The sequence below is a fragment of the Martes martes genome, assembly GCF_963455335.1.
Source record: "Martes martes genome assembly, chromosome: 4".
Taxonomy (NCBI): Eukaryota; Metazoa; Chordata; class Mammalia; order Carnivora; family Mustelidae; genus Martes; species Martes martes.
This window is the reverse complement of record NC_137891.1, coordinates 91232728-91258091: the sequence shown is the minus strand read 5'-3', so window position 1 is coordinate 91258091 and position 25364 is coordinate 91232728.

Genomic DNA, 25364 nt, shown 5'->3' with positions numbered 1-25364 from the left:
AAGCAAGCACTTAAAGCCACTTTGACAACTATCTATCACATGCCATCAATGTAGCAGGCACTATTCTAGCCTACTGGAGGAAAAACTCAGCATTTGAAGAATTAGAGACCTTAAATTGAGGTTCTGTGGGGAAGTTTCAGAGTCAGATGGTCCATGTAAGTTGACTACCAACCCAATATATTTGGAACAAGTTAATGACCATACTTAGTAGACAGTTCCACCCAAGATCACTGGAACAATTGGTTTATATCAGAGTCAGCAAACTTTTTCTATAAAGGACCAAACAGTAAATATTTTAAGTTTTTGGTCCAGAAGGTCTTTACCAAAATTGCTCTCAACTCTGCCATTGTAGTGCAAAAGCAGCCATAGACTATACATAAACAAAATGACCATGGCTGTATGACAATAAAACTTTATTTACAAACAGGGAGCAAGCAAGATTTGGCTCACAGGTTGTAACTTAAAAACTGCTGGTCTAATTTCCTTACACCACACATGAAAATAGACTCAAAATGGATGAAAGACCTCAATGTGAGAAAGGAATCCATCAAAATCCTTGAGGAGAACACAGGCAGCAACCTCTTTGACCTTAGCCGCAGCAACTTCTTCCTAGGAACATCGCCAAAGGCAACAGAAGCAAGGGCAAAAATGAACTATTGGGACTTCATCAAGATCAAAAGCTTTTGCACAGCAAAGGAAACAGTTAACAAAACCAAAAGACAACTGACAGAATGGGAGAAGATATTTGCAAACGACATTATCAGATAAAGGGCTAGTATCCAAAATCTAGAAAGAACATAGCAAACTTAACACCCAAAGAACAAATAATCCAATCAAGAAATGGGCAGAGGACATGAACAGACATTTCTGCAAAGAAGATAGCCAGATGGCCAACAAACACATGATAAAGTACTCCACATCACTCAGCATCAGGGAAATACAAATCAAAACCACAATGAGATACCACCTCATACCAGTCAGAATGGCTAAAATTAACAAGTCAGGAAATGACAGATGCTGGTGAGGATGCGGAGAAAGGGGAACCCTCCTACACTGTTGGTGGGAATGCAAACTGGTACAACCACTCTGGAAAACAGCGTGGAGTTTCCTCAAAAAGTTGAAAATAGAGCTACCCTATGACCCAGCAATTGTACTACTGGGTATTTACCCTAAAGATACAAATGTAGTGACCCGAAGGGGCACGTGCATCCAAATGTTTATAGCAGCAATGTCCACAATAGCCAAACTATGGAAAAACCTAGATGTCTATCAACACATGAATGGATAAAGAAGATGTGGTATATATATACAATGGAATACTATGCAGTCATCAAAGGAAATGAAATCTTGCCATTTGCGATGATGTGGATGGAACTAGAGGGTATTATGCTTGGCAAAATAAGTCAGTCAGAGAAAGACAACTATCATATGATCTCCCTGATATACAGAAGTCAAGAAGCAACATGGGGGGTTTGGGGAGTAGGAAAAGAATAAATGAAATGAGATGGGATCGGGGGGGAGACAAACCATAAGAGACTCTTAATCTCACAAAACAAACTGAGGGTGGCTGGGGGGAGGGGGATAGGGAGAGGGTGGTTGGGTTATGGACATTGGGGAGGGTATGTGCTATGGTGAGTGCTGTGAAGTGTGTAAACCTGGCGATTCACAGACCTGTACCCCTGGAGCTAATAATACATTATATGTTAATTAAAAAAAAAAAAAAACCGCTGGTCTAAATAGTTGAAAGCTCTGATTTCCAAACTGTCACGTGAATGCTTTTGTTCATTTTCCTTTGGGTAGTAGTATGCCCTTTAAGCAGTTTCTAACAGTCCATCATAATTTTCTTATTAATAAACATGCTTAAGTCTAGCCTTCAGTAGAGATAATCACCACTCTAATTTAGCTAAATTAGATATTCATAGTGCAGCCAATCTGAAAAACAGTATAAAGACATGTTACACTGATTTTTGCCAGTAATTATACAACTTATAGATAATATATAAATGAAATAAAATGTCTTTGCAATATAAAATGATACAGATATTATCACGATGCAACTATGACTGCTGTCATGGTAACATCTAGAGTAATATATTTAAGTTCAATTAAGGTAAACTGTATCTCTTATAAAGTACCTGAGACCCTTTCCCTGTATTGAAGTTAGCATCTTCAATGCCAACATAGGACCAAGACTAATTGTTCTGTGGTACTGGTAGATCATTTGTAGTGTATGACTCCCTAATACCTTAAATGTTTCCTACAAGAAGTCTCTATGGATAAAACACTTCCCAAGAAAATAAATAATAATTGATAAAAACAATAAATTCCTAAGGTTAATTATCTCACCATAGAAGCTGGAAAACTTGATATGGTCATCAAAAATGAGTTCCCTACTTTGGCTGCCATAGTAAATAATGCAGCTCCTGAGTATACAACTGACCTTTTTAAATTCCTCTGCCCAAGTAATTATGGAAAATAAAATAGTCGAGATTTCCTTCCAGCAAACCAGGGGAAATCTGCCCCCTTTCTAATACTTCATGTTGTACCTAGATTAACAACATGGGCAAAACTGAAATCTATATCTAAGCTAAAATAAAAGGCAACCTGGCCATCTAAGGAAGATCCAAGGAATCAATGGAATTGTTTCCTTAGTCAAGTCTGAGAAGTCTTGTTTTATTATTTGGAAGTGACTATTGTTTCTTTCTTAAAACATTTTAGTTATATTTGTCACACAAATTGTTCAATATGTTTTCCAGAGTCTCAAGTGTTTCCATGCAGTCATTTTTCCAACAGATGACTGACCAAATAACAAGAAAACAAATAACAGGATAAAATCATGCTGATCAACACTCAACTGAAATTCAGATATCTGCAAACAAAACCTTATTTTCAAAGAGATGGTGAAAATATAAATAGTGCCTTATGTCTTTCTTGATACTTTAGCTAGAAAAGAACCTAAAGGGTGACTGAAAAACATTTTTAATTTTCCACACCCTAAAAGACCAGTTGGCCTTATAGTAAGGATGGTTAGTAGACACCAAAATAAGTTTAAACCTGTGTAATCAATAAATCAGACTTCATTAGCAATAAAAACATCAGAATTTTTTTTTATTTTTTTATTAACATAATTAGCCCCAGGCGTACAGGTTTGTGAATCACCAGGTTTACACACTTCACAGCACTCTCCATAGCATATACCCTCCCCAATGTCCATAACCCAACCACCCTTCTCCCTACCCCTCTACTCCTGGCAACCCTCAGTTTGTTTTATGAGATTAAGAGTCTCTAATGGTTTGCCTCCCTCCTGATCCCATCTAAGAATTGTTTTTAAATGTATTTACTCAAATTGAAGTCTACCTGTCCTTATGAACACACTTCTGCAGGCCAACAAATTATTGAAAGCTGCTTGCTTCTGAAGGTCAGCTGATCAGGAATGGGTTAATTGAATGGCTGCTTCTGAGAGCATACAATCAACAATGGTCCCCCCTCCCCAAATAATCACACTTCAGCTGTTGATACTAACTTACTTACAACTCTGAACGTCCATCAATCTCTGAACTCTATGCCTCTAAGAGTCCTAATACATGACCAACAGTCTTTCTGGCTTAGAGAAACTACAACTGAAAAATGTACTTCTTGTACTTAAATAAGCAATAAATTCAACATTGTGGACTTTTATTTGTCGTTTTGTTTCACCACCATTTTGAGTGATGGTTTCACACTTTAAGAAGATGGAGAAACCTAACAAGACAAAAAGGGCATTATAGGTACTAGGGATAACATAGACAAAGACATGGAAGCACATAGCTACTTAGGTGAGTTCAGGAATGTGGAACCCCTTGTAGTAGTTGCTTGACATTGGAAAAGTCAACTGAGAACTAGTTTTTGTACATTAGAGGCCAATACAAAGAGTTCATATTTTATTTGCTAGGTGTTGAGGGCTCATCAAATATTTTAAGGAGGAGTATTATAATTAAATATGAGTTTTAGGGGATGAAAAATTCAGTGCCAAGGTCACTGGTTGAAGTGACCTTGATAGAGTCAATATCTGTATTAGAGATTTAGAGACAGACTACTGAAATTTAAGACTTATTGAATGAGAAAAGTAAAGAATTAGAGTTAAAGGATGAGATTTTTTTATTTGAATGATTTACTGGAAGAGAGAGAATGGAGGGAAAGGGAAGGCAAGAGGGCAGGAGGGAAAGATGAGAGAGGAATTACTGTAAGATTAGTTGCAAACAAGTGTAGACAAGGGAGAAAGTATGAGCAAGACTTAATTATGTAAAAGTTTTCATACACTTGGCAATCCATTTCTCTGACCCTTCTACCTCTACATCAGCAACTTGAATATCCACCCATCTCAAGAAGGCCAGCCTAGAGGCGGGGTCAAGATGGTGGAGAAATAGCAGGCTGAGACATCAGGTAGCAGGAGATCAGCTAGATAGCTTATCTAAACATTGCGAACACCTAAAAATCCAATGGGAAATCAAGAAAAGAGCAACAATTCTAGAAAGAGAAAAATCGACCACTTTCTGAAAGGTAGGACCTGCGGAGAAGTGAGTGGGAAGCGACGGGAAGATAGACCGTGAGGCGAGGGGCTGGCTCCTGGCAAGCGGTGGAGCAAGAGAGCACAAAATCAGGACTTTTAAAAGTCTGCTCCACTGAAGGACAACGTTCCAGAGGCTAAACCCGGGTGAAGCCCGCATGGGGTCAGCGTAACCCCAGGTCCCATGGGGTCACAGAAGGACCGGGGTGTCTGAGTGTCGCAGAGCTCACACGTATTAGAGCAGGGAAGCTGGCTACAGTGACAAAGCCGAGGAGTGAGCTCTCAGCTCAGGGTTACCTTGAACTGGGCACAGGCTGGGTGAGCTCCGAGTGCAGCCAGAGGCCACGAAGACGGAAGCGACCAGGCGCTCTTCTCCAAGTGGGAACGACTGCATGCTTTTCTCCAAGCGCTAGCGACCAGGCACTTTTCTCCAAACACGACCAGAGGCCAGGGAGATGGGAGCAATTGGGTGCTTTTCTCTGAGGGCACACTGAGGAGCGGGACCCCGAGATCTTGGCTCCTCTGGGCTGGAGATCGGGAGGCTGCCATTATTATTGCCACCCTCTGGAACTCTACAGAAAGCATTCAGGGAACAAAAGCTACAGAAAGCTAACCGGAGCCCTGCTCCTGATAAGGGTGGGGCAATTCCGCCTTGGGCAAAGACACTTGAGAATCACTAAAACAGGCCCCTCCCCCAGAAGATCAACAAGAAACCCAGCCAAGACCAACTTCATTTACCAAGGAGAACAGCGGAATTCCAGAGGAAGAGAAAGCAAAGCAAGGAATTCATGGCTTTCTCCCCATGACTCTTCAGTCTTGCAGTTAATTTTTTTTTTCTTTTTTCTTAGGCTAAATTTTTTTTTTAACTTTTACCCTTTCCTATTTTAACTTTCTTTAAAACTAGTTTATCTTAACAATAACTTACCAAAAAATAATGATAATAATAATAATAATCTTTTTTTGAACCTTCATTATTATAGTCATATTTTATCCTCCATTGTATCTAACTATATTTTTTCTATATAGATATATTTTCTTTTTTTAATATTTTTTCCTTATTTGTTTTCTTTTCTTTTCTTTTTTTTTTTTTTTCTTGTTTATCCCCTTTCTCCCTCCCACGATTTGGGGTCTCTTCTGATTCGGTTAAAGCACATTTCCCTGGGGTCTTTGTCACCCTTTTAACATTTTATTTGCTCCTTTATATATTCTTACCCGGACAAAATGACAAGGTGGAAAAACTCACCACAAAAAGAAGAACAAGAGGCAGTACCGAAGGCTAGGGACCTAATCAGTACGGGATTTGATAATATGACAGATCTAGAGTTCAGAATGACGATTCTCAAGGTTCTAGCCGGCCTCAAAAAAGGCATGGAAGATATTAGAGAAACCCTCTCCGGGGAGATAAAAGCCCTTTCTGGAGAAATAAAGGAACTAAAATCTAACCAAATTGAAATAAAAAAAGCTATTAATGAGGTGCAATCAAAAATGGAAGCTCTTACTGCTCGGATAAATGAGGCAGAAGAAAGAATTAATGACATAGAAGACCAAATGACAGAGAATAAAGAAACTGAGCAAAAGAGAGACAAACAAATACTGGACCACAAGGAGATAAATCAAGAGATAACTGACACCATAAGATGACACATCATTAGAATAATTGGGATTCCAGAAGAAGAAGAAAGAGAGAGGGGAGCAGAAGGTATATTGGAGACAATTATTGGAGAGAATTTCCCTAATATGGCAAAGGGAACAAACATCAAAATCCAGGAGATGCAAAGAATGCCCCTCAAAATCAATAAAAATAGGTCCACACCCCATCACCTGATAGTAAAATTTACAAGTCTTAGCGACAAAGAGAAAATCCTGAAAGCAGCCCGGGAAAAGAAGTCTGTAACATACAAGGGTAAAAATATTAGATTGGCAGCAGACATCCACAGAGACCTGGCAGGTCAGAAAGAACTGGCATGATATATTCACAGCACTAAAGGAGAAAAACATGCAGCCAAGAATACTATATCCAGCTAGGCTATCACTGAAAATAGAAGGAGAGATAAAGAGCTTCCAGGACAAACATAAACTGAAAGAATTTGCAAACACCAAACCAGCTCTACAGGAAATATTGAAAGGGGTCCTCTAAGCAAAGAGAGAGCCTAAAAGTAGTAGATTAGAAAGGAACAGAGACAATATACAGTAAGAGTCACCTTACAGGCAATACAATGGCACTAAATTCATATCTCTCAATAGTTACCCTGAATGTTAATGGGCTAAATGCCCCAATCAAAAGACACAGGGTATCAGATTGGATAAAAAAACAAAACCCATCAATATGCTGCCTACAAGAAACTCAATTTAGACCCAAAGACACCTCCAGATTTAAAGTGAGGAAGTGGAAAACAATGTACCATGCTAATGGACATCAGAAGAAAGCTGGGGTGGCAATCCTTATATCAGATCAATTAGATTTTAAGCCAAAGACTATAAAAAGAGATGAGGAAGGACACTATATCATACCCAAAAGGTCTGTCCAAGGAGAAGACCTAACAATTTTAAATATCTATGCCCCTAACATGGGAGCAGCCAACTAAATAAACGAATTAATAACAAAATCAAAGAAACACATCAACAAGGATATAATAATAGTAGGGACTTTAACATGCCCCTCGCTGAAACGGACATTATCCAAGCAAAAGATCAACAAGGAAATAAAGGCCTTGAATGACACACTGGACCAGATGGACATCACAGATATATTCAGAACATTTCATCCCAAGGCAACAGAATACACATTCTTCTCTAGTGCACATGGAACATTCTCCAGAATAGACCACATCCTGGGTCATAAATCAGGTCTCAACTGGTATCAAAAGATTGGGATCATTCCCTGCATATTTTCAGATCACAATGCTCTGAAGCTAGAACTCCATCACAAGAGGAAATTTGGAAAGAACCTAAATGCATGGAGACTAAACAGTATCCTTCTAAAAAATGAATGGGTCAACCAGGAAATTAATGAAGAATTGAAAAAATTCATGGAAACAAATGATAATGAAAACACAATGGTTCAAAATCTGCGGGACACAGCAAAGGCAGTCCTGAGAGGAAAACATATAGCGATACAAGCCTTTCTCAAGAAACAAGAAAGGTCTCAAGTACAAAACCTAACCCTACACCTAAAGGAGCTGGAGAAAGAACAAGAAAGAAAGCCTAAACCCAGCAGGAGAAGAAAAATCATAAAGATCAGAGCAGAAATCAATGAAATAGAAACCAAAAAAACAATAGAACAAATCAATGAAACTAGGAGCTGGTTCTTTGAAAGAATTAATAAGATTGATATACCCCTGGCCAGACTTATCAAAAAGAAAAGAGAAATGACCCAAATCAATAAAATAATGAATGAAAGAGGAGACATCACAACTAATGCCAAAGAAATACAAACAATTATAAGAACATACTATGAGCAACCCTACGCCAACAAATTTGACAATCTGGAAGAAATGGATGCATTCCTAGAGACATATAAACTACCACAACTGAACCAGGAAGAAATAGAAAGCCTGAACAGACCCATAACCAGTAAGAAAACAGTCATCCAAAATCTCCAAACAAACAAAAGCCCAGGGCCAGACGGCTTCCCATGGGAATTCTACCAAACATTTAAAGAATTAATTCCTATTCTCCTGAAACTGTTTCAAAAAATAGAAATGGAAGGAAAATTTCCAAACTCATTTTATGAGGCCAGCATTACCTTGATCCCAAAACCAGACAAGGATCCCATCAAAAAAGAGAATTACAGACCAATATCTTTGATAAACACAGATGAAAAATTCTCACCAAAATACTAGTCAATAGGATCCAACAGGACATTAAAAGGATTATTCACCACAACCAAGTGGGGTTGCAAGGTTGGTTCAACATCCACAAATCAATCAATGTGATACAATACATTAATAAAAGAAAGAAAAAGAACCATATGATACTCTCAACAGATGCTGAAAAAGCATTAGACAAAGTGCAGCATCCCTTCCTGATTAAAACTCTTCAAACTGTAGGGATAGAGGGCACATACCTCAATATTATCAAAGCCATCTATGAAAAACCCACTGCAAATATAATTTTCAATGGAGAAAACCTGAAAGCTTTTCTGCTAAGGTCAGGAACATGGCAGGGATGTCCGTTATCACCACTACTATTCAGCATAGTACTAGAAGTCCTAGCCTCAGCAATCAGATAACAAAAAGAAATTAAAGGCACCCAAATTGGCAAAGAAGAAGTCAAACTATCACTCTTTGCAGATGATATGATACCTTATGTGGAAAACCCAAAAGACTCCACTCAAAAACTTCTAGAACTTGTACAGGAATTCAGTAAAGTGTCAGGATATAAAGTCAATGCACAGAAATCAGTTGCATTTCTTTACACCAACAACAAGACAGAAGAAAGAGAAATTAAGAAGTCAGTCCCATTTACAATTGCACCCCAAACCATAAGATACCTAGGAATAAACCTAACCAAAGAGGCAAAGAATCTATACTCAGAAAACTATAAAGTACTCATGAAAGAAATTGAGGAAGACACAAAGAAATGGAAAAATGTTCTGTGCTCCTGGATTGGAAGAATATTGTGAACATGTCTATTCTACCTAAAGCAATCTACACATTTAATGCAATCCCTCCCAAAATCCCAACCATTTTTTTCAAAGAAATGGAACAAATAATCTTAAAATTTATATGGAACCAGAAAAGACCTCGAATAACCAAAGGAATATTGAAAAAGAAAGCCAAAGTTGGTGGCATCACAATTCTGGACTTCAAACTCTATTACAAAGCTGTCATCATCAAGACAGTATGGTACTGGCACAAAAACAGACACATCGATCAATGGAACAGAATAGAGAGCCCAGAAATAGACCCTCAACTCTATGGTCAACTAATCTTCGACAAAGCAGGAAGGAATGTCCAATGGGAAAAAGACAATCTCTTCAACAAATTGTGTTGGGAAAATTGGACAGCCATACACAGAAAAGTGAAAATGGACCATTTCCTTACAACTCACATGAAAATAGACTGAAAATGGATGAAGGACCTCAATGTGAGACAGGAATCCATCAAAATCCTTGAGGAGAACACAGGCAGCAACCTCTTTGACCTTAGCCGCAGCAACTTCTTCCTAGGAACATCGCCAAAGGCAACAGAAGCAAGGGCAAAAATGAACTATTGGGACTTCATCAAGATCAAAAGCTTTTGCACAGCAAAGGAAACAGTTAACAAAACCAAAGGACAACTGACAGAATGGGAGAAGATATTTGCAAACAACATATCAGATAAAGGGCTAGTATCCAAAATCTATAAAGAGCTTATCAAACTCAATACCCAAAGAACAAATAATCCAATCAAGAAATGGGCAGAGGACACGAACAGACATTTCTGCAAAGAAGACAGCCAGATGGCCAACAGACACATGAAAAAATGCTCCACATCACTCGGCATCAGGGAAATACAAATCAAAACCACAATGAGATACACCTCACACCGGTCAGAATGGCTAAAATTAACAAGTCAGGAAATGACAGATGCTGGTGAGGATGCGGAGAAAGGGGAACCCTCCTACACTGCTGGTGGGAATGCAAGCTGTTGCAACCCCTCTGGAAAACAGTGTGGAGGTTCCTCAAAAAACTGAAAATAGAGCTACCCTATGACCCAGTGATTGCACTACTGGGTATATATCCTAAAGATAAAAACGTGGTGCTCTAAAGGGGACGTGCACCTGAATGTTTATAGCAGCAATATCCACAATAGCCAAACTGTGGAAAGAACCTAGATGTCCATCAACATCTAGGATGAATAGATAAAGAAGATGTGGTATATATATACAATGGAATACTATGCAACCATCAAAAGAAATGAAATCTTGCCATTTGCGACAATGTGGATGGAACTAGAGCGTATTATGCTTAGCGAAGTGAGTCAGTTGGAGAAAGACAACTATAATATGATCTCCCTGATATGAGGAAGTGGAGATGCAACATGGGGGGTTTGGGGGGTAGGAAAAGAAGAAAAAATGAAAGAGGATGGGATCGGGAGGGAGACAAACCATAAAAGACTCAATCTCAAAAAACAGACTGAGGGTTGCTGGGGGGATTGGGGACGGGAGAGGGTGGTGGGGATATGGACATTGGGGAGGGTATGTGCTATGATGAGTGCTGTGAAATGTGTAAACCTGGTGCGTCACAGACCTGTACCCCTGGGGATAAAACAATATATGTTTATTAAAAAATTTAAAAATAAAAATTAAAAAAAAAAGAAAGAAAGCCAGCCTAAGGCAAGTTCTAAAAGTATGGAGAAAGGAGATTTTTCTAAAAATGGAAATTAAGAGGTACAAACGTCCAGATATAAAATAAGTAAGTCACAGAGATGAGAAGTAGAGCATAAGGAATATAGTAAAAAATATTGTAATAATATTGTATGGTGAGAAGTGGTAGCTACACTTATCTTGGAGAGTGTTTTGCAATGTATATAAATGTCAAATCACTATATTGTAACCTGAAAGTAATGTAACATTATACGTTAATTATACTTCAATTTTTAAATAACTTTTTAAAAACTATATGTTTTTTAGTGCTTAGTCCTGTCCTCATCCTGTTATTTTGAGTATTTATCCAGAAGCTCCTCGTTACTTCCTCAACAATCCACTTTCCAACACTGGTGATCCACCACCCCAGGGTTATACACTAAATAAAACAATCTGCACTGGGTGTTATACACAACTAATAAATTATTGAACACTATATCTGAAACTAGTGATGTACTATAAGATGGCTAATTGAATATAAATTAAAAAATAAAATAGAAAATAAGTTAAGAAGGGGCGCCTGGGTGGCTCAGTGGGTTAAGCCGCTGCCTTCGGCTCGGGTCATGATCTCGGGGTCCTGGGATCGAGTCCCACATCGGGCTCTCTGCTCAGCAGGGAGCCTGCTTCCCTCTCTCTCTCTCTGCCTGCCTCTCTGTCTACTGTGATCTCTCTCTGTCAAATAAATAAATAAAAATCTTTAAAAAAAAAAAAAAAAAAAAAAAAAAAAAAAAAAGAAAATAAGTTAAGAAAAAAAATCTGGGCTCTGGGCTCTAACTGCCCCTCATTTGCCATCTAAATAAACATGAAGCTGTTTGGTGAGTTAAAAAGCAAATCTTATTTAGGTAGGACACTCAGGTGCTGGTATTTGGGCTTTAAATGTTAGAAATGGCTTCGTGAACAGATTTACCAAACCTTTCTTGGAACATGATCAATTAGGACAATTATCATAGAAATTTTAGGATCCTCTTATTACCAGGTTGTGACTTAAGGAAGCAGCAAGCGAAAGAGAAAGCAGGAATGCTGACAGGCATTGTACTAAAAAGCTATTAGATTTATGTGCATACTATTCATCCATGATCACTGCATGCCCCCATCCCTAACACACACACACACACACACACACACACACACACACACACCACTTTGCCCTACCACTGTGGCCCTACTGATAAAGTGGCTACCAAATAATCCTGCTCTTCCATAGAATTCTTCCATTTATTTGGGGCCATTTTTCCCATCCCAGAAACATAAAGTATGGGTAGTAAATACAAAAGAATTTATTCCTTTACTGACATAGATACCAACTGCTATCAATGGAAGCCCAAAAATACTAATACTCCATTGAATGATACTACCTTCCAGATACCTTGTTAAGTGCTTCCTACATACTCCCAATAATATAGTACCTATTTATCTCCATTTATAGATGAGGAAATGGAATTTGAAAAATTTACCAAGAATATACAGCAGGAATTAATGCAGGTTTGTTTATCTTTAGAGTCCAAGCTTTTAACTACTGTGTTTTATTATCTTTCTAATACAAACCTAAGAACTTACATTAAAATTATATATAACATAGGACCCATCTAAATATCCTTCCTAATATTCAAGCATCAGTACCACCTTTGTGACCTTTTTTTCTTCAAATTTGTGTAAAAGTTTCTTTCTAATCTTATAATACAAAAACTAAAATGTTGATTAAGGGGACAGTTCTTCACACATTTAGCCAAACCTTTCATTCCCCTAAAGAGTGACTTTGGGTTCAAATAACAATGAAAAATTACATTTCCACTTGATCTGAGTTATCTGAACAATGCTTCCTTTCCTTGTACATTTACTACTAAGACTTTAAGATCTCACCCTTTACATTAATCTCCTAGGACTACCATTAAAATGTACCAGATACTGGGTGGCTTAATGACAGATATTTATTTTCTCACATTTCTGGAGGTCTGAAGTCTGAGATCAAGGTGTCAACAGGGTTGGTTTCTTCTGTTGCTTCTCTCCCTGGCTTGTAGATGGCTGTCTTCTCCTTTTATCTTTACGTTGTCTTCCCTCTCCACATGTCTGTGTCTCTTCTTATTAGACCAAACCTTATGACCTAATTTTAACTCAATTACCTCTTAAGAACCTTATTTCCATGTAGTCACATTCTTAGATACTGGGAGTTAGAACTTCAATGTATGGATTTGGAGTCAGGGTACAAAACTCAGCCCATAACATACGCCAAGCCCTGAACTAGCACCTAGCATGATACTGATGGTCAGGAAATGGATAAAACTTTTACTGGTCAGATAATTGTCCAGAAAAGCAAAAGGCATTGTAAATAAAATGGTGGCTTAAGAGAGATGTTCAAGGAAATGCTGAGTTTAAATTTCGCCTTCTGGGTGAATAAAGCTGAGCTCTGCTCTGAGGGTGTGCCTGGGAGTGTGAGCTGGGGAGGGGAGTTCTAACCTTGGCTCTCCTGTGGACTTGGTGTGTGGCCTAGCAGTTCAATAGCTCCATATCTCAATTTCCTCCTCCTTCATTCCCAGGGACCGTGACAGTGAAATAAAGCAAAGGCAGAGTCTTTGGGGGTCCCTTAGTGAGAAAAGCTGAGCTAGTTGAAGGTTTAATTACAGGGGGTAAGTAGTTTAAATATTCTTCCATCATTACATGTTCAAGCGATAACTTCTCAGACTTGTTTTCTAGCCTACAGCAAATATTTTTTGAGAATTTAGAATTACCCACTGAGATGTTTTTGAGCTGTAGTGTGCCAAGGGATTTGACCATAAAAGCTTTCACTGTGGCTTTTGCTTAGCTCCAAGCACAGGATTATATTTAGACCTGCTGCTTTATTTTCATGCTTACAGTTTAGGGCCTTAGGAGTTTGAACAAGTTCTCTCAGTCTTCCCTGGGGTTTAAGATGTCTGAAAACAAAATAGTCTCTCCTTTCAGGCTTTTCTTGAGCTAGTCTTAAACAAAAAGAAAGAAGTTGAGGGGATGATGTAAGAGGACAGACTCTAAATTACTTGGCAAACATAGGCACTATGAAATGTAATTGCCCATCCCTTCACCTTCTTTGGCTATGTGGACAATCAACCCACCATACAATTTATCTTGTAAATTTCAGGGATTCCTTGGTATAATTGTCCTCAAGGTCTTGTGATCCATGGGAACACTTATGAGGCTGAGATTCCTCGGGGTTTACCACTCAGGGCCCTGAGCAATAGAACACAATTGACTTCCTCCAAGCTTTAACTGGAGGTATCATCCTATCCCCTCTTGAGAACTTAAATGCAAAATACAGAATTTCTTTTGGGAATCCCAATGCAGTCCTAAATGATACATTCATCTCTCTCTTCCTCATAATATTTCCTTCTCTCTACTCCTCCCTGAGTCTTCATTTTCTTTTTCCTTCTCCACTCTTTTAGGTCACCAAACTTAGGACTCCAAGCTTACTCTCTCTAAGTATAGCATTTGCTTACTGGAAAGAAGGTTGGGAATAGAGAACTTAAAAACTTGAGTTCCAAACCTAGCTCTACCATATACTACCAGCACGACCTTAGGCAAGACACCTTTTATTTCTTTAGGCTCTAACTCCCATGTCTGTAAAAAGGGGATAACAATGATGCCTGAAATTTTATTGTGAGCAGCTCATAAAATAATATATACAAAACTATCTGGAAAGAGACACTGCATAGATTTGACTTCACATTAACCAGGACTCTGAATAAATCTCAAATTTGAAAAGTCTCAGAATCCTAATCTATAAAAGGGAGATTATAGCTACTCTGCCTTCTTCATGATTAATTATGGAAATTATGAGGTAAAATATGTATAAAAGAACTCTACAAATTAGAAATCATTGAAATAATGTAAAGTATCACTTTCTGATTACTTCTTCACAGGGTGGAAGATGATAGTTCAAGATCAACTTGAGTGGTGCTATTGACGGATGGAATACAAAGTCAGTATTGCCCACTTGTTCTGGTTCTTTTCTCGCTCTCTCCCTTAGGATGGAATGCTATGTTGAAAAGACTCTCCTTTTCTGTCTGACATAATTTCTTTCTGCGCTACAGGCTGTTCTCCAAAATGAATAATGACAATGCCATCTCTTCGATGAGGCAGAACACCAACACTAAATTGTGTCGTCGCTTGTCTCATGCTGTAAAGTAGCATGTGGTGGGCCCAGGATCCCAGTGAGGGAATGGCCACCCTGGTGAGCTGGACAGATCTAGCCTGTTGAATCCATTGCCCAGATCCCTTGGCAGCCATTTAATATTATTACTTTCCCTTCTTTTCTTGGAATTGTGCTTCCTCCTGTCTCCATATGAAGCATTAGTGAACAGGGAGAAGGCTGGGAAGATGAAGGAGATCAAAACAAGAACAAAAGATAATAATGATAGCAAGTTATATCTGTAGAGTGTTTTACAATTTATAAAGCCCTCTAAAATGTTACCTATGGTTCTTACTCTCTGCATAACTCATGCAAATTATTTCACTTCCACACCTCAGTTCCTCATCTATAAAATGGTGAAAACACCTATTTCATAGGGTTTTGAGGATTAAAAACTAACGTGAAAACTGGAACTCAAACCTTCATTTACTTAACAATATTTTGTAATGCCTACTACAGCTTAGATACTGGGCTAGGAACTGGGAAAAGATCAGTAAAGAGGACACACTGAAGCCCCTATCCTAATGGTCCTCACACTCTGATAGCATAACAGTAAGCACATGTGCATGCATGTGCACACACATACACATACCACAGAGACAACTGATATTAACAGAGAAATGAGAATTAAGAAAATGAATAATTTAAAGAAGAAAGTATGAAGATATAAATTATTTTTATTAAGATATCAGATAGTATTAGGAAGGTGGGGAAAGGGCAAAAGCAAAGATTATTCTCAAGGTTCTGGAGGCTCAGATGCAATAACCGTGCTTCCATACACAGAGATGCAGACAGGAAAGATAATTTGGTTATGTGGTAGGCATCCTCTATAATGGCTTCCAAAGATCACCACTCGCAGAGTAAGGGACTTGGGTCTGGACCTTTCAATGACAAGTGATGTGTTATCACTTTCAAGATTAGGTAAAGGTTGTGACAGCTGTCTTGCTTGTTCTCTTTTACTTGTGCCCTCTTGCTCTCACTCTCTCACTCTTTCTCAGTGTCCTCATTCTGAGCAAAACCAGCTGCCATGTTGTGAGTAGTCTACTGGAGAGGCCTATATGGCAAGGAACTAATGTTCTAAACAGTTCTAAACAGTAACTAGTGAGGACCTGGGGATCTCAATTCACATGAATGAGACTGCAAGTAAATTTTATGTTATCTACCAAAAGTAGTGAGCTTACAAGTGGAGCCTTCCACAGTTAAGAGATGACTACAGCCCTGGCTGACACCTTGATTTCAACCTTTTCAGAGATTATAAGTCAACCAGTTAAGCTTTGCCCATATTCCTGACCCACAGAAACTATGAGATAAGACATGTTTGTTGTTTCAGGCTACTACATCTATATCATGAAAACATCTACTATGCAATAAATAATACAGAGTATGAAGATAGTGAGTTCATTTTGGTGATTTTAGTTGAAGACATGTAAGAGTCATCTAAGAGTAAGCCAATAGATAGTATGATAAATGTGTCTGGAGTTCATTTCCCTATGAGGTGTAGTGAGAATAGAAGCTAGACTTCAGTGGATTGAGGAATGATGGAAGATGGGAGAGTGGAAGACAGAGAGATTCCTCTTTTGAATTGTGCAACATTCAAGCAAGAAGGGAAATACTGTGCAAACTTCTTCCCAAAAGGAGAAAAGGTGTTTGAAAAAAGTTTTTTGTCTGTTTTTCAGATATACACTTAAATAGAAAAAATTTTAATTGATTGGTGAAAGGTGAGAATATTTATATTGTGGGAGAATTGCCCCAATTCAGAAGGCAAGCTCAAATATAAGGGAAACTTAGAGGATAATTAATGAAACAAGTTTCTAGGTAGATAAGAGAAGACAGTATCAAAAGAATTAAGTGAAGGGATTAGACCAAGCCAAGAGACAAGAGTATTCATTTTCTAGTTTGCATAACAAATTACCACAGAAGTAACAGCTTAAAACAAACATTTATTATCTCATGGTTTTTGAGTTGGGAATCCATGCATGGGTAAGCTGTGTCTTCTTGTCAAGGTCTCACAAGCCTGCAATGGAGGTGTTAATTCCTTTCCATACCTTGGAGTTCTCTTTTAAACTCACAGATTTGTTGGAAGAATACAGTTGCTATGGTTGTAAGACTGAGGTCCCTGTTTTCTTGCTAGTTGTCAGCCAGTTCCTTGTTTTCAGTTCTTGAAACTACCTTCAGTTCCTTGCCACAAGGCCCAGTCACAGACTCACACAACATGGCAGCTTATTTCTTCAAGGTCAGCAGAAGAATCATTCTCTAGTTTGATAAGATGGAGTCTTATATAATATATACAGTGGCGTATTATGCCTCCATCAGAAAGGATGAATACCCAACTTTTGTATCAACATGGAGGGGACTAGAAGAGATTATGCTGAGTGAAATAAGTCAAGCAGAGAGAAAGTAAATTATCATATGTTTTCACTTACTTGTGGAGCATAAGGAATAACACAGAGGACATGGGGAGATGGAGAGGAGAAGTGAGTTGGGGGAAATTGGAGGGGGAGACAAACCATGAGAGACTGTGGACTCTGAGAAACAAACAGGGTTTGGGAGGGGGGGAGTGGTGGGTTGGGTGAGCCTGGTGGTGGGTATTAGGGAGGCACATATTCCATGGAACACTGGGTGTGGTGCATAAACAATGAATGCTGGAACACTGAAAAGAAATAAAATAAAACAAAATGGAAAAAAAAAAAAAACATAATGTAGTCAGGGGAGTGACCTGCCTATCACCTTTGTCACATTCTGTTGGATAAAAGCAAATCACAGGTTCTACCTACATTCAAGAGTTAGGGACTGTACAGGAGCATGACTTATTGGGGGTTCATCTCAGGGTGTGTCCACTGCAGGAAGGACAAACAGGTGGAGACACAGATAACTTATTTTACATGGACATTTGCTGAGATTTTTTTTTCAAGTGGTGTTCTGATGAGCAACTGGTCTAAATGGGCAGGACATTCTCCTAGTCATGTATTTATTAAGGTGCTGAAAACGTACCTTCATTTCACCTTAATGGCCCTTATTGGCACTACTTCATTCATGGGGCATGCCTTCCTAATATCCAAGCCAAGGAATGGGCCTAACAATGAGTTTGAGAGAACAACGATCTCCAAGTTAATAATTTTATTCAGAGACGCAAATCTGTAACACAACACGAGCAATTCTGAAGATAAGGAGCAATCCTGCCTGAGGTGTAGTGGCTCTAGAGAGATACCATGTAGTGTAAAATAAACACTAGGAAGCAAGAAATCAAACTGAGACTATGCAATCAGATACCTATGTAGACTGAAACAACTCAGTAACTGACTCTACTGCTCAGTTTCTCATCTGTAAGATGATGCTCCTAAAGTATATCGCTGGTTTCCAAGTGATACTTCTCAAACTATAAAGCAACTTCTACAAAGATGCTTTAGGTTTTCAGTAAATGAAAGGGTGTTTTCCATCAAACAATAAGATTTCAGTTTCCTGAGGAACCCATTAGTTCATCACTTTTATTTATCTATTTGACATTTCAGATTTTCTGTGTAATAAATCTGTGAAAAACGAGTTCAGCTCCTTTTAACCCCTCAAAATAAAGTGAAAATCACCAAGCTAGCTGATCTCTAGGGTCTAACTCTGATCTTCCTTGGATCCATGACAGACAGTGTGCTATAGAGGTCCCCCCCCACTTTTCTTTTATTGTAGTAAAAATACATAATATTTTATTGATCCTCTTAACAGATGTTTAACTGTACAATATAGTGTTACTATATATAGGTACTATGTTGTATAGCAGATCTCTAGAATTTATTCATACTGTGTAACTAAAATTTTAAACCCACTTATTAGCAACTCTCAAGGCTGCCTTACCCTTAGTCCCTAGAAACCATCAGTCTCTTATTTGTTTCAATGAGTTTGAGTATTTTTATATTTCATATAAGTGGAATCATACAGCATTTGTCCTTCTGTGACCTTAGCATAATATCCTCAAGGATCATCCATGTTGTTGCATTTTGCAGTACTTCCTTCTTTTTTTAAGGCTGAATAATATTCTGTTGTATATAAATACCACATTTTATGGTATTTTATTTTTTTTTTTTTTTTTTTAATTTTTTTTTTTTTTAATTTTTTATTTATTTTCAGCGTAACAGTATTCATTGTTTTTTCACCACACCCAGTGCTCCATGCAATCTGTGCCCTCCCTAATACCCACCACCTGGTTCCCCCACCCTCCCACCCCGCCCCTTCAAAACCCTCAGGTTGTTTTTCAGAGTCCATAGTCTCTCATGGTTCACCTCCCCTTCCAATTTCCCTCAACTCCCTTCTCCTCTCCATCTACCCTTGTCCTCTATATTATTTGATATGCTCCACCAATAAGTGAAACCATATGATACTTGACTTTCTCTGTTTGACTTATTTCACTCAGCATAATCTCTTCCAGTCCTGTCCATGTTGCTACAAAAGTTGGGTATTCGTCCTTTCTGATGGAGGCATAATACTCCATAGTGTATATGGACCACATCTTCCTTATCCATTCATCCGTTGAAGGGCATCTTGGTTCTTTCCACAGTTTGGCGACCGTGGCCATTGCTGCTATAAACATTGGGGTACAGATGGCCCTTCTTTTCACTACATCTGTATCTTTGGGGTAAATACCCAGCAGTGCAATTGCAGGGTCATAGGGAAGCTCTATTTTTAATTTCCTGAGGAATCTCCACACTGTTCTCCAAAGTGGCTGCACCAGTTTGCATTCCCACCAACAGTGTAAGAGGGTTCCCCTTTCTCCACATCCTCTCCAACACACGTTGTTTCCTGTCTTGCTAATTTTGGCCATTCTAACTGGTGTAAGGTGGTATCTCAATGTGGTTTTGATTTGAATCTCCCTGATGGCTAGTGATGATGAACATTTTTTCATGTGTCTGGTAGCCATTTGTATGTCTTCATTGGAGAAGTGTCTGTTCATATCTTCTGCCCATTTTTTAATATGATTATCTGTTTTGTGTGTGTTGAGTTTGAGGAGTTCTTTATAGATCCTGGATATCAACCTTTTATCTGTACTTTCATTTGCAAATATCTTCTCCCATTCCGTGGGTTGCCTCTTTGTTTTGATGACTGTTTCTTTTGCTGTGCAGAAGCTTTTTATCTTGATGAAGTCCCAGAAGTTCATCTTTGCCTTTATTTCCTTCACCTTTGGAGACATATCTTGAAAGAAGTTGCTATGGCTGATATCAAAGAGGTTACTCCCTATGTTCTCCTCGAGGATTCTGATGGATTCCTGTCTCACGTTGAGGTCTTTTATCCATTTCGAGTTTATCTTTGTGTACGGTGTAAGAGAATGGTCAAGTTTCATTCTTCTACATATAGCTGTCCAGTTTTCCCAGCACCATTTATTGAAGAGACTGTCTTTTTTCCACTGGATATTTTTTCCTGTTTTGTCAAAGATTATTTGACCATAGAGTTGAGGGTCCATATCTGGGCTCTCTACTCTGTTCCACTGGTCCATGTGTCTGTTTTTATGCCAGTACCATGCTGTCTTGGTGATCACAGCTTTGTAGTAAAGCTTGAAATCAGGTAACGTGATGCCACCAGTTTTATTTTTGTTTTTCAACATTTCCTTAGCAATTCGGGGTCTCTTCTGATTCCATACAAATTTTAGTATTATTTGCTCCAGCTCTTTGAAAAATACTGGTGGAATTTTGATTGGAATGGCATTAAAAGTATAGATTGCTCTGGGCAGTATAGACATTTTAACGATGTTTATTCTTCCCATCCAAGAGCATGGAATGGTCTTCCATCTTTTTGTGTCTTCTTCAATTTCTTTTAGGAGTGTTCTGTAGTTCCTCGAGTACAGATCTTTAACCTCTTTGGTTAGGTTTATTCCGAGGTATCTTATGGTTTTTGGTGCTATAGTAAATGGAATCGATTCTCTAATTTGCCTTTCTGAATTTTCATTGTTAGTGTATAAGAAAGCCACTGATTTCTGGACATTGACTTTGTATCCTGCTACATTACTGAATTGCTGTATGAGTTCTAGTAGTTTGGAGGTGGAGTCTTTTGGGTTTTCCATATAAAGAATCATGTCATCTGCGAAGAGAGAGAGTTTGACTTCTTCCTTGCCAATTTGGATACCTTTTATTTCTCTTTGTTGTCTGATTGCTGTTGCTAGGACTTCTAATACTATGTTGAACAAGAGTGGTGAGAGTGGGCATCCTTGTCGTGTTCCTGATCTCAATGGGAAGGCTGCAAGCTTTTTCCCATTGAGGATGATATTTGCTGTGGGTTTTTCATAGATAGATTTGATGAAGTTCAGGAATGTTCCCTCTATCCCTATACTTTGAAGCGTTTTAATCAGGAACGGATGCTGGATTTTGTCAAAAGCTTTTTCTGCATCAATGGAGAGGATCATGTGGTTCTTCTCTCTTCTCTTATTGATTTGTTCTATCACATTGATTGATTTGCGAATGTTGAACCATCCTTGTAACCCAGGGATGAATCCTACCTGGTCATGGTGGATAATCTTTTTAATGTGCTGTTGGATCCTGTTTGCTAGGATCTTGTTGAGAATCTTAGCATCCATATTCATCAGTGATATCGGTCTGAAATTCTCCTTTTTGGTAGGGTCTTTGCCTGGTTTGGGGATCAGGGTGATGGTGGCTTCATAAAAAGAGTCTGGAAGTTTTCCTTCTGCTTCAATTTTTTGAAACAGCTTCAGGAGAATAGGTATTATTTCTTCTTTGAAAGTTTGATAGAATTCCCCAGGGAATCCGTCAGGTCCTGGGCTCTTGTTTTTTGGGAGGTTTTTGATCACTGCTTCAATCTCGTTACTAGATATCGGTCTATTCAGGTTGTCAATTTCTTCCTGGTTCAATTTTGGGAGTTTATAGTTTTCCAGGAATGCATCCATTTCATCTAGGTTGCTTAGCTTATTGGCATATAACTGTTGATAATAGCTTCTGATGATTGTTTCTACTTCCTTGGTGTTAGTTGTGATCTCTCCCTTTTCATTCATAATTTTATTAATTTGGGCTTTCTCTCTTTTCTTTTGGATTAGTGTGGCCAATGGTTTATCGATCTTATTGATTCTTTCAAAAAACCAGCTTCTAGTTTCGTTGATACGTTCTACTGTATCTCTGGTTTCTACCTCGTTGATCTCTGCTCTAATCTTGATTATTTCCCTTCTTACGTGTGGAGTTGGTTTGATTTGTTGTTGATTCTCCAGTTCTTTAAGGTGTAGAGACAGCTGGTGTATTCTGGATTTTTCAATTTTTTTGAGGGAGGCTTGGATGGCTATGAATTTCCCCCTTAGGACCGCCTTTGCTGTATCCCATAGGTTTTGGAGTGAAGTGTCTTCGTTCTCATTGGTTTCCATAAATTGTTTAAGTTCTTCTTTGATCTCCTGGTTGATCCAAGCATTCTTAAGCAAGGTGGTCTTTAGCTTCCAGGTATTTGAGTTCCTTCTGAACTTTTCCTTGTGATTGAGCTCCAGTTTCAAAGCATTGTGATCTGAGAATATGCAGGGAATCATCTCAGTCTTTTGGTATCGGTTGAGCCCTGATTTGTGACCCAGTATGTGGTCTATTCTGGAGAAGGTTCCATGTGCACTTGAGAAGAATGAGTATTCTGTTGTTTTAGGGTGGAATGTTCTGTATATATCTATGAGGTCCATCTGGTCCAATGTGTCATTCAATGCTCTTATTTCTTTATTGATTTTCTGCTTCGATGATCTGTCTATTTCTGAGAGAGGCGTGTTAAGATCTCCTACTATTAATGTATTCATATCAATATGACTCTTTATCTTGATTAATAGTTTTCTTATGTAATTGGCTGCTCCCATATTGGGGGCATAGATATTTACAATTGTTAGATCATCTTGGTGGATAGTCCCTTTAAGAATGATGTAGTGTCCTTCTGTATCCCTGACTACCGTCTTTAGTTTAAAATCTAATTTATCTGATATGAGAATCGCTACCCCGGCCTTCTTTTGAGGCCCATTGGCGTGAAAGATGCTTCTCCATCCCTTCACTTTCAGTCTAGGTGTATCTTTAGGTTCAAAATGGGTCTCTTGTAGACAACATATGGATGGGTCCTGTCGTTTTATCCAATCTGCAACCCTGTGTCGTTTTATGGGTGCATTTAGGCCATTCACATTGAGAGTGATTATTGAGAGATACGTTTTTATTGACATTGTGTTATCTTTGAAGTCTTTCTTTCTGTCGATTGTCTCTATATTTCTGTTCAATGCTATTCTTAGGATTTTTCCTCTTTTATAGAACCCCCTTTAATATTTCCTGCAGTGTCGGCTTGGTGGCTGCATAGACTTTCAAGCCTTGCCGGTCTTGGAAACTCTTTATCTCTCCATCCATTTTGAATGTCAGTCTTGCTGGATAAAGTATTCTTGGCTGCATGTTCTTCTCATTTAGTGCCCTGAATATATCTTGCCAGCCCTTTCTGGCTTGCCAGGTCTCTGTGGACAGGTCTGACGTTATTCTGATGGGCTTTCCTCTGTATGTAAGGAGGTTCTTTGTCCTAGCGGCTTTCAAGAGATTGTATCTACAATTATGATTCCTCAATTTTACTATGAGGTGCCTGGATGTTTTTTTTGAATTTATAATCTTGGGGGGGGACCTTTCTACTTCTAGTACATGAACACTTGTTCCATTCGCAAGGTTGGGAAAATTTTCATGAAAAATTTGTTCCACTATATCTTCTAGACTTCTTTCTTTCTCCTCCCCTTCAGGGATTCCAATAATTCTGACGTTGGAACGTTTCATGGCATCATTTATTTCCCTGATTCTGTTTTCGTGGCTTCTAAGCTGTTTGTTCCAGGCTTCCTCCTGATCCTTTCTCTCTATTTGTTTGTCCTCCAGATCACTAATTCTATCTTCTGTCTCAGTTACCCTAGCTTTTAGAGAATTTAGATTAGATTGGAACTCATTGAGAGCGTTGTGAACCTCATCCCTGGTGGCCTTCAGCTCTGCCCTAACATTATGAACCTCCTCTCTGGTCGCTTTCAATTCTGCCCTAATCAATTCTGTTTGGTCATCCATAGCTTTCTCCAACCTAGCTATTGCCTGGATAATTGTTAGCCTGAATTCTCTTTCTGACATATTGTCTATGTTGATAGCCGTTAGCTCTGTTGCAGAAGGCCCATCCTCTGTATTTTTCTTCTGTTGGGGATTCCTCCTCCTAGTCATTTTGGTGAGAGATGACTGGACAGATGTAGCTGGGTGTATTGACCGTGGTGCAGTCAAGGTGCACCCTGGAACGCTTCTGAGCACTCAGGATTCCCCACCCAAATGAGAGAAAAAAGAAAAGAAAAAGAAAAAAGAGGGAGAGAGAGAGACAGGAAAAAAAGGGAAGATAAAAGTGAAGGTTCAGCCCAAATGGGCCCCAGGGTAAGGTTTATGACGTATACAAACAAAAACAGACAAACAAAAAGACTGATAAAAGTATATGACGAGAGAAAATATATATATATATAAGCAAAAAAAAGGAGGAGCCTCGTCAAGAAGAACCCCAAGTATAAGATTTATATACTATCCAGACAAACATAAATACACAGAGACACTGGCTGAAGAAAAAGATGGGAGCATGGTTATAGATTCTCGGTGTGGGCGAGGAAGGTTATTTTGATTCTTCCTGGATGTATCTTGATATCTTTGTTAAAGGACTCAACTTTCCTAAGAAAAAGGGGGATTAAAAATTGGTTCACCTATAGGGGTAGCATTGCTTGGAGAAAGGGGGTTACCTTGAAGTTTAACTCTATATGACTATTAGAAAATAAAAATAAAAAAGGAATAAACTGGACTAAACTAAATTAAAAAATTTTTTAAAAATTAAGAAAATAGAAAAGCAAAAGAAAAACACATGTGTATGTATCAAAAAAATTCAGGTTAGAAGTTTATCATGGAATTTGATGTACTGGACATCTCACTGTGATGGTAAATAGGTTAAAAAATTATCTATATAAAAAAAGAAAAAAAAATGAACCAGAATAGTGGGAAAGAATTAAAAATAAAAGTTGTATCTATGAAGTAGTGGTGGTTGTTCTCTTGTAGTCTTTTTTTTTTTTTTTTTCCTGATTTGTTTTCTGGGGGAGGGGGCTGCCACGTGGGTTTTCAGTCAATGATGTTCCCTGAGTTAAGTCCTCCCGACCCCCTCAAGGGGGTGGGCTCTGAGAAAAACGTTTTTTTCAGGTTTTTGTTCTCTGGAGGTTTTTATGTTTGTTCACTTCTTTTCTCTCGCCTTGACAGCTTTTGATGGTTTTGGGAGGTTTAGAGGAAAGAAAACTGCACCCCAACCTCCCTCTCAGAGAGAAGCCTCAGTCTGCTCCCCTGC